The following is an 11875-nucleotide window of genomic DNA, read 5'->3' as shown; positions in this document are numbered from 1 at the left end:
AGAAAATATGATTTAAGTTTTAAGGCATTATAGAATTTTACTTCCTTGACTTAATTTACTTTTAAACGTTCTCACTTTTTCCTACCAATTTCCTATACTTCCTCTCGGCAGTCCGCCCCTTCAGTAGACAAAATATCCTGTGGCTTCAGAAACCACATTGTTTAGTTAGTTTTTCCTGTCCTCTCACCATGCACCAATTCCCACACTTTGTCTTTTTATTATCTGATAGGCACTGAAATTTGCTTTGAGTAAGTAGCGCCATCTTACATAATTAGAAGTCTTTCATCTTGCAACTGCATTTGAAACAACCTAGAACAAGGAAGAAAACAAGTGATGTTTCTGAGCAGCCAGAAATGCTGTCACAAATACCAGACTCTACAACTCAAAGAATTTACTCTTTGGAGAGTGCCTCAGGCCCTCACTCAAAGTCTGCTTACTTAGACATAGTCCATTTATCAATATATCCTGAGAACATTAACGACTGATGTCATAAAACAATAACTAATATTCATGAGGCGAGGATCTTGAGTGTTAAGTACAAGTTAATGTGTGTTCTGCAAATCAGAATAAACTAGAACAGATAGTGGGCAGTTTATCACTGGAAGAGTTCCCTCCAAAATAGATGAAATAGAAAAATTTTGAACACTTAAGAAATGGGCTTCATTAGTTTACAAAATATATTTTTGTGGAGCACGTCATTTCCTAATAATGCAGAACAGTTTTCAGTTGACCCATCAGCATTACTTTGTGATTTTAAATTTACTTTACTGTTAAAATTGTTTTAATAAACAATTTTTAATCAATTTTTAATTGTTTAATAAACAATGTTTAATAAAAAATTGCTTATACAACAGTTTGGAGATAACTAAAGAAATCCTAGGGCATCACGAAAACTATTGGGGTCCATGTGATGCAATGGCTATAGAAAGAAAGTCTGGCTGATGAATTAAAATTAGCCTAATTGACTCTGAATTCAGATAGCTTGGGTTCAAATCATTATTCTGCTCCTGATGATCTGTGTGAACTTGGTCAAGCTACATAATTGTACTCTGCCTCAATTGCTCATTTGTGAAAAAGGGTAATAAATGTAGCACCTCTTAGTGCAGGACACAGAGTAAAACATAACGAATTTTAGTTGTTATAACTATTTCTATGTATTTTTAGTTTTATCAGTGTCAGAAATGCATCCATTAGACGCATAGAGAGAAATCAGAGAGAACTACAAAGTCTTAGCATTGGAGGGGAACTTAAAAATTATTCAGTAAAGGGAATGTAGAAACTGTCTAATCCAACTTTCACCTGATAGATGAATCCCTTCTCAAATTCCCTGATAATCATTTAACATCTGCCTAGAAAATTCATGGAAAGGAGCTAACTCTTTTAGGAGTCTTTCTTTTGTGTCATGGCTCTGCCGACTCCATCCATTCATGCTAGTCTACCTTTTAGAGCACTAGAGAATAAAAATTCCCACCCTTTATGGAGAGCAGACAGTGCTGCAGGTAATGTCACACCTTACATGTATCATTGCTAATCTTTATAATAACCCTACAGAATTGATATGCTGAACTCTATTTTAGAGATTAAAAAAGAGACACAGAAGGCCAAAGATCTGGTCTGAGGTCATACAGTTAAGATGTTTAAAAATGATGAAGTGTTCTTGTCAGTAATAGCCCTTTACAATATTTGAAAATATGTATTGGTTTTCTGTAAGCTCTCTCTTTCCTACAGCAAGGAATTCCTCAGTTATTGCTTATATAATATGAGGAGTGCATTTCCTGTTTGTCATCTTTCCATGAATACTAGAAAAACTTTTAACACCGCTCTAAAGTGTGACACCCAGGTAATAGTACCTAGTTCTCCAGGTAGATATTGCCTATCCTGGCTTAGATATTACTCTATTACACAGCCTAAGATATTTTTTGCAGCTATATCAAAATGTTGGCTAATGTTCAACTAGAGATGGACTAAGGCTTCTGGGTTTTTTTTCCTCCTTAATAAAAATGCTATCAAGCTTAGTCTCTCTCGTCGTCTTGTACACAGGCAGAGTGTTTGTGTGTTCATTAGTTTGTTTTTTCATTCATACCATGTCTGTCACTTTCATTTTATGTTTCATCTCAGTGTTCTGCCTTGTCAAAATCATTTTGAATCTTAATTCTGTCATCCAACCCATTAGCTCTGCCTCTCAACTTAGTGTTATTTGGAAATTTGATAACCATCCTTTCCATGTCTTCATCCAGGCTGTTGATAAAAACATCAAATAGGAAAGGGGCAAAGATTATAATTTTGTAGCATGCTACCAGAGACATTTTAGTTAATGATGCTCCATCTAAATGAATAATGGTCAAGCAATAAAAAATAGCGCAAGCTTTGTTTGTATAATGTTTAATAGTTTTAAACCCTATATTTATCATATAATACATTATTGTGATCTACTGCAGTCGTCGTGACTACCTAGCCAGGTAGACAGAGAAACTAGATTCAAGGGCAACAGGCAACGGGGAGCAGGAAGTGGCTGCTTTGTGCTGGAATTTTAGGAGCTTTGGAAAGACTGCTTCTCCTCCTCAAGTTCCTCCTCATTCAGTCCACTGCCACGATCAATTCAAAGTCAAATAGGAGTTTGTATACTGTTAAAAATGCTAATCTTTTGTGTTTTTCACCGTAGCACTTATCATCACACTATATGTTTTACTTATTATCTTCTTTGTTTTCTATTCTACTAGAATGTAAGCTCGATAGGGCAGGATTTTTTTTTTTCTATTTCCTAGCACTTAGAACACTAGTAGATGTTTATAGTAGAGTCTCAAAAAATTATAAATAAACGAATAAAATCTTTAAGGCTTATAGGTCTGTCGAGTTTTGCATAAATGTGGCTGAGGTCCTGCGGAGCAAATTTTGATCAGTTCAGCCCTGTCAAGGCAGTGAATGTCTGTGCACGAAATAAATGTGAGCTCTCTGCTTCTGACCTCTGCCCTCACCTCTTGTGTCCTCTGTCACCCTTCCTACTACTCTGACCCAGGATGTAGGGGGCAGGTTCTTCTCCTATGCTCTCCAAGTTTCCTAACACTTTCTCCATGGGCCCCAGGTCTAAGGCTGGCTCTTCATTCTAGTCCCAGTGCAGGTTTGTCTTCCAATGACCAGTCTAGCCTGATAGCTTTTCTGAAATGAAAAACACCTAGCCTGAGGCAAGAGTCCCAGATGCTGAAAGCCTGCCTTCAGTTTCCATTATTCCTCATTTACATACTTTGTTGCTTCGATTCCTTAATAGGGACACACACTTTCTTCACTTGGTGTCTCAGTGTGCTGCTTGTCTGTAGCTTCACTGTAGATGCTGTAAAGTCCCAGGCCAAAATGAAGATGCCTTCAGCTCTGGGCTCTGTTGCGTCTGACCAAGGCCTCATTCCTCTCATTGTCTGCCCTATCTCTTATTCTTCTACAATGATCCCAAGGTATTACAGAAAGGGACAGAGGGGGAGGGAACATGAGGTCATTGACAGCTGGAAGATAAGACACCTAAAAGCCAACTGTGCCCCGAACTTGGTTTTGCACAGAAGGCCCCTATTTATATTATTACCGAAATAGTTTGTATATGTACCCCTTCAGATATGATTAAGAAATAAAATACTTGGAAAACACCAAAAGATTTTTTTTCTTTTCTTAGGCTGAAGAAAGAGAAGTGACCTAATTATTGTTTTCAACTACATTATGAATTGTGTTCATCTGTTTTTTTCCTCCACCAGGAATAGAACTAGAGGAAATAGGCTTAATCTGTAGTCTGAGCTGTGTGGTTTAACCGTGAAGGAGAATTTCCTGACAGTGAGTAGTGGATTATGGAATTTGTTTCTTAAGAGATTTAGATTTCCATCTGATTGGGGTATGTTTGATGCAGTTGTCTCCGAAGGTGGCAGAGGTGGGTGTATATGCAGGTTAAATGACCTCCCAAAGAGTCTTATTCCTAAGAATCAATGATTAACTTTCTGAAAAAAAAAAAAAAGGGCTGCAATGACTTCATGCTTTCTTAATATTTTTTAACTTAGGATAATATGAATTTTTAATTTATTGGGGGAGTACATTTAAAAATAACTTCAAAAATGAATATTCAGCCACTTCTAGAGTGTAGGAGGGCAGATCTTTGAGTTTTGAAAAGATTGAACATGATTTCCTAAAATATATTTCTGGGTTTGCCCTAGATGAAGTTGTTATTTATTCAGTTATGTTTTATATTCCTAAAATTGAGTTTGAATTTGGACTGAATATTTTTTCATGTGAAAGCATTTGGATTAGACAATATTAATAGAAGCAGACTTAACGCCTATCATCTTTGCCCATGAGTGGAAAGAAAAGCTTTAGAGACCTAGCAAGTCATTAGAGTTGCTCAATTAGTTCAATGACAGGTAATGGTAATAGAAATAAAAACAACCCAGTGACTGAATTATATAATATGGGTTACCTGAAATACATGATATAGTTAGAGAATAACTGAAGTAGAGATAAATCACAATAGATAAGGAAGGAAGATGATATTCAAACTGACCTCAGGGTTACTTTGGACATCTACTTGAATATCAAAGTATCGAAATTCTGCTATACTCACATATGGCACCTGCGTGAAAACTACTCTCTCAAAAATAAGTGCAAAATGTTAAAAATGTGAACTTTTGAATCTTGATAGAAAATGTTAAATGTGAAAGACCGATAACTAAAGAAAAGACTTTAGGATAGCAGGTGACATACTGAGAACCACACTACCCTGCACTGGGAAATCTGTGTGCCTTTCAGGTTAGAAGATGACTGCGTATATTAACTGTCTTTATTCTATTTGAAATCTGATTTGTACAAACAGAAAAAGAATAATTTAATTTATACCAACAACGTTTTAATTAATTAACAAATTTTGAAAGAATACTAAAATTATGCTAAAGAGACTATATCAAATGCTATTTTTATAATAATTTAGACAATGTGAATTAATCTTCAGGTTAGACTGTTCTTTCTTAAATATACAAACCAATGCAAAAGACTCTTTAGACGTATCTAGAACAGGTTACATTGTTAAGGACTTTACTGGGCTGATGTTTCCTCTTCTTCCTAGCTTTGTTGTAAAAAGGAAAGTAATTCAGGAATCAGTCAGTCAGGGCATGTAGAATAAACTAATATCTTCCTAGTGTGTGTGTGGTTTTTTTTTTTTTTTTTTTTTTGTGAGGAAGATCAGCCCTGAGCTAACATCTGTGCTAATCCTCCTCTTTTTGCTGAGGGAGACAGGCTCTGAGCTAACATCTATTGCCAATCCTCCTCCTTTTTTTTCCCCAAAGCCCCAGTAGATGGCTGTATGTCATAGTTGCACATCCTTCTAGTTGCTGTATGTGGGACGCGGCCTCAGCATGGCCGGAGAAGCAGTCCGACGGTGCGTGCCCGGGATCCGAACCCTGGGTCGCCAGTAGTGGAGTGCACGCACTTAACCGCTAAGCGACGGGGCCGGCCCCTAATATCTTCCTAAACAACAGAAATTAAAGTTTGAGACCTCTCTTAGGTACTATATAAACGTAAAAAAAAAAAAAAAACCTTTAAGTGTTTCACGATTCCAGGCAGCATTGGTGCGGTGCAGGTAAAAGTCACAACTCATGTGTGACTGAAGTTCGTGTCGCTATGGGAATTACACTACTTTTGTTTTCCTTTTCTGACTGTCTTCTGTGTGTTTACTGAGTGTGCCTCTCTATCATTCCTCGGGTCCCAATATGGTTATATCTAGCCCACGTTTTACTTTACTCAGTGTGATACGGCTTTCTTCAATATCTTGGTTAGATTACATATTCTCACCATAACTCTTGTCATTTTTCTTCCAGTACAAGTAGCAGACTGAGAGGATCTGGCACGTACTTTGGAATGGGAAGCTCTGGATTTGTATGAGATTAGAAAATTTTAGAGATAAAATTGTAGGGGGTTCTACCTCATGTGTTTGAAAAATAAATGATTTGGATGAGAGATTCACACTGAGAAACCATACTCTATCATCGAAAAATAGTCTTATTAGGTCATATTTAAATATGCTAACAAAGTGAGATTTTAGCTTAAAAAAGATGAGGTAAGAAAGAGTTTTGAGAACGAATCTATTAGTGACAAGATCCGTGGTTATGTAAACTCTTAAAACTAGGAAAAGCTGTGAGGATTTTAATACTTTCCGGCATACTGCTAGTTGTCCACCTTACAAAATCTGTTTTTCTCTTCCTCCTGAGCACATGGTCACACAACTAGAGATTATATTACCCAATCTCCTTTGCTGCAAATGCCTATGACAAAGTTCCTTGCCAGGGAATGTGAGGGGAAGTGATGTGTGCAACTTTGCCCTCACTTACTTTCTCTGGGCGTACCCCCTTTTCATGTCCTGTGAGCTGGAACATGGACGTGCCTGAGACCCAGCTTGACTACGGGATGAGGACTAAGCCCTAGGACATGGCAGAGCAACAAGATAAAAGGAAGATGGTCCCTCGATAACTGAATGGAATGGAACCGCCCTGCCAAGCTGGCCACTCAACTGGAAAGTGTACGAGAAAGAAGTAAATGCCTATTTTTTTAACCGTTTGTATTTCAGAGTGTCTTTAATACAGAAGCTTATTTGTTATTTAACTTATGATAACGTTATGGACACACACTTCAAACCAAGAAAAAATATTAAGCTGAGATGTTAAATAGTTTTGATAATAAGGTGAGGATTAAAAAGAAAGGCTTTAAGTTACGCGCATGTTTATGTTTTTATCTCTTTACCCCTTTCTCCATGTTCATTGCCCCCAGGAGACCAGCCTGTATGGATTATAGAAACAGACTTTCATGCCCTCTGGTTTCTTGTTGGGTTTGACCAATAGGGAGTCTTGGCAAACCATGAGAGTTAGGTGAATGAGGTCAAGGTATTTACTTCCCCAGCTCTCTCCATGTGTGGGTGCCTTGGGCTGTTTTCTTTACTCTAACTGAAGGTAACTGCTTCTTTCAGGGCAGCCTCCCCAACAAGCATCTCTCCTCTTTTACAGTAACTGCTTCCTCTCCTGTCCCTCTGAAGTTAAGAGACCTGGGTTACAGAACCATCCTTTGTGGTTCTCCTCACCCTGTCAACACACATTTATGAATAGTCACTTTGTAATTAAACTTGCCCTGAATTATCTTAACTTGAGTGTTCCACCTGTTTCCTGTTGGTAACCTAATTAAAACACCATTTGTGCATGCTTCTTTTAAGTATAATGTTATCTGAATGCTAGGAAGTTATTTATGATCAGCCTGAAACTGCTTTATTTTTATTAAGACATTATTATTATTGAATGGAAATTGAAAGGGAAGCATGCAATTTATGTTCTAGATAGCTAAACTTATGTAACCACAATTATTTTATAATGAAAACCTGACTTAGGGTCTTGTTTCCTTATTACCATAGAAGAAGCTTACTTAAATTACAGAGTGCTTGGGAAAAACCAACCAAACAAACAAAAACAAAGACTTCTAGAGAACAGCATTGAAATTAGTCTATTCTAGGTAGCCCATGTCCCCTCATGGCTCATGGAGGCTGGCAGGAGAAATAGTATCTTCAGGAAGCTGGTTGTATATCTTGGTCCTCACGTGCTGTGGAACAACAAACAGTTGAGCAGCGGGTTCTATCAGCCATTGGTACTGGATTAGTCAAAATTCTTTCATTTTGAAATGAGAAAAATCCAACCAGACAATTGAATTGTTACTTAGGTTTAACTAAAGGTAATTTCTTTGCTTACATCACTGGGAGGTCCAAGGATCAATGTCCAAGGCGTCATGGGTCTAGACATGGCTCCTTTCTGATTTCTTCTCTTTACTTTGTTCTGCGTATTGACTTCGTTCTGGGGCAGGTGTTTTCTGTATGTGAGGAAATGTGGCTGCTGACAGCCTTGACAAAATATGCACATTTACGGCATGTGATTCCATGGGAAGAGAGCCCTTCTCTCTTCCAGAGTCGATGCATCAGATCTCATGGAGGGACTGTGATTGGCTCCAGCTGGCTCAAATTCCCAGTCCTCAACTGTGCTTATGGCGGATGTAAGACTTTTAATAACTAGCCTGGTTCATGTTACCAGCCCTGTGGCTAAGCAGAATCAAGTATCACAATTGGCAGCCCTCTAGAATTATGAAATTGAGGAAGAGTAGGTATCTTAATGTCCAACATCTCTTTTATAATCACTCAAGAAATGAGGTCGAATGTTTTTCAAATGTTTGGTGGAAACGTTGATGTTCTTGGACACCTATTTCCAGTAATGGTAGGATTGGTAATTTTGACCAACCTTGCCTCTCAAGAAAATGAAAATGCTGAATAAAATATTTAAAAATTATCCTTAAGGACATGAAAGAGCTAATAAATTAGGGAGAGATTTCTGAAACAAAATCTCAGAAAAAGTGAGGATTCAGAGATACAAGAGCAGCGCTTGAAATTGCCTCTGCTCAAAGGATATTTGCTGTAGTTTTAGAAGCATTTTTGAAACTGGGCTTAATTAAGGGTTAGCTTAAGTTTCAGCCTCATGAGTTGAGGGGGAAAAAAATCAAATTTGAGGACCATTCCCAATTAGAGTTTCTGATTGTTTCTCCCTCTACATGCACATACCCTAACTGGGACCTAAAGAATGACACCCTCAGGACAAATTTCAACACATTTCAAACGACAAGGATCATGCAGTTTGTGTTTTTGGACAATGATGCAATTAGGATAGAAATTTATAACAAAAAGACAACTAGAGAATCCACAAGTGTTTGGAAGTTAACAAATATATTTATATATCACCCACAGATTAAAGGAGCTTTCATAAAGAAATTAGAAAGTATTTTGAATCAAACAATTTATGCATAGTACTTATCAAATATGTAGGATTCTGGTAAAGTAGTGTTAGAGGGAAATTTATAGCCATGAATAAATGTGATAAAAATAATATAGTCTGAAAATCTATGAGCCAAGCACACATCTCAAGAAATTCAAAAAAGAACAGAAAAAATAAAGGGGCCGGCTCAGTGGCGCAGCGGTTAAGTGCACATGCTCCGCTTTGGCGGCCCGGGGTTCACAGGTTTGGATTCCGGGCGCATGCCGATGCACTGCTTGTCAAGCCATGCTGTGGCGGCGTGCCATATAAAGTACAGGAAGATGGGCACAAATGTTAGCCCAGGGACAATCTTCCTTAGCAAAAAAAGAGGAGGATTGGCATCGGATGTTAGCTCAGGGCTGATCTTCCTCACACAAACAAACAAAAAACAAAAAATAAAAAAAGTAGAAGAAAGAAAATAATAAAGATAAAAGCAGAAATTAATAAAACAGGGACCAAACATAAGTTGATTCTTTAAAAAGATTAATAAAACTAATGTAACAATATTTTGGCTGCAAATGACAAAAGAAGAGACATATAGTCAAGTTTTTATTTCTCAAAAAAAATTTTAAAATTAATTTTTCTGCCTATTTTAATATTGTCTTCATAAGAATCACAACTCCTTTAGGTGTTGTGGAGAATTACCACTTTCGTAGTTGAGTTAGAGAATCACGTATGTATGTGTGTGTTGTTGTACTGTGTATATTGTTGTACAATGAAAACAATAGCTATACATTGAATATATATATAGATGCTTACATATGTCTTTATATATATCTTTATATATGTATATATGCCTATATATGTATGTATATGTATGTATATATGTGTATATGTGTGTATATATGTATGTATATATATGTGTATATGTGTGTATATATGTATATATATATATGCCTTTTTCCTCAAAACGAGTGAAAAACTCTTTCTACACATACATCTATGATTTCTGATTCATCCTCATGCACATTGAGTCAATTTTTTAGTGTTTATATAACTCCCTGGTTTTTTTTTTTCTCCTTAAATTTTTTTTAATTGTGGTAATATACACATAACATGAAATTTATTATCTTAACCTTTCAAAAGTATACAGCTCAGTAGTGTTAAGTACATTCACATTGTTGTGCAACCAATCTCCCGAACTCTTTTTGTCTTGTAAAACTAAATACCCATTAAATGACTCCCCATTCCCAACTACTCCCCAGCCCCCGGCAACCACCATTCTACTGTTTGGCTCTATAAATTTGATTACTCTTGTACCTCATATAAGTGGAATCATACAATATTTGTTTTTTTGTGACTGGCTTATTTTGCTTAACATAATGCTCTCAACGCTTATCCATGTTGTAGTATGTGCCAGAATTTCCTTCCATTTTAAGGCTGAGTAATATTCCATTGTGTGTATATACTACCTTTAGTTCATACATTCATCCATCAACGGACACTTGGGTTGCTTCCACCTTTTGGCTATTGTGAACAATGCTGCTGTGAACATGAGTGTATAAATATCTTTTTGTGACCCCTTTCAATTCTTTTGGATAAATATCTAGAAGTGGGATTGCTAGATCATACGATAATTCTATTCTTAATTTTTTGAGGAACTACCATACAGTTTTCCATAGTGGCTGACCTGTTTTACATTCCCATCAACAGTGCACAAGGGTTTCAATTTCTCCACATCCTCGCCAACATTTGTTATTTTCTGTCTTTTTGATAGTAGCCATCCTAATGGATGTGAGGTTATAGTTAGGTTTTATATCTATAGATTGAGACTGGGAATAGGCATATGCCATTTATTGGTTGGATTGAGAGCTTGTAAAAATATTTTCAGTTAGACTACTTTCCAAGGTAATGTCATAGGCTTCATTCTTTCTAATACATCTTTGTTATTGTCTAAACAGCTGTAATGTTATAAAATTGTTGAAAAGTCCCTGCTTCTAATGACTTTTTTTCCTCAGCTATGAATCTACCAGGAACCTCAACTCAAAGCTACCATAGCAAAATTAAAATTATTATATATATATTCATAAATATAATATACATATATATATGCACACATATACATACACACAAACACACCACATGGATTAATAGTGGGTACAGGGATGATTCCCTCAAAGCAAGAATAAGTGACTGTTACCGCAAGAAGGGACAGGTGTTTGATGGGACACAAAATCAACCAAAGTCTACTGCACAAGGTCTGCTATTTAGAGAGATTTTCCTTGTTCCCTTCTACCTTAAGCACTCATGCTTTTTAAAAATTTGAAGATGAAAATGAATAACATTTTCCATAGGGTAAAAATTTTAAAAATTGATATTGCATCAGAGCTTTCTAGAAATCTACTCCTGAGAACAGAGATGTAGAAAGGCCTTGTGGAAGAATTGTCTTCTCATGTTCCTTTGTTATTTGACAAAGGAAAGGATGTGAGATGATCCTCACACCAAATTCCACTGAATGGAAAATGACGCCATGGTGAAGCATGATGTAGAGTCTCGAGACTTGAAAGGGTTTCATTGGACCAATCTCACTCTGAAGGGGGTTAAAAATCCATCTCTTTCATCTCTTTCGACAAAATACTAGAAGTAATTCCACTTTCATATGCATAGAGTAAGGGGAGAGTAGGGCAAATTAAAGTTTCAAAGCTTCAAGTCTCCTCTTCTATAATAACTATTGAAGAAGGGAACAAGTGGAATTTTTAAGGGACCTCTCTTCCCAGTGTTGAATGCTGTGAAATGAAGCAATTAGGTAACTTGGTTAATTCTATTTCCTTAAAAAATTGTCCCATTAGTTTTTTCTCATTTTATAATATACAAAAAATCTCAGAAACAAGGAGCTACAGGTCCTATTCTTTACTTAAGACAAGAGCTGTTTGCCAACAACAAACTTGACTTTTTTCTTTAGGGAGTTTTCAAATATCAGTAACTTTTGTTATAGGGTGCTCCATCACCCCAAAAACTGTTGATGGCTTAAAATTCTTAAGCACAGGTTTAGGAATGTTGACCTTACTAATTATTTCAAA

This window comes from Diceros bicornis, chromosome 10, assembly GCF_020826845.1.
Source record: "Diceros bicornis minor isolate mBicDic1 chromosome 10, mDicBic1.mat.cur, whole genome shotgun sequence".
Taxonomy (NCBI): Eukaryota; Metazoa; Chordata; class Mammalia; order Perissodactyla; family Rhinocerotidae; genus Diceros; species Diceros bicornis.
The sequence above is the reverse complement of the archived record's forward strand: the minus strand, read 5'-3'. Positions refer to the sequence as shown.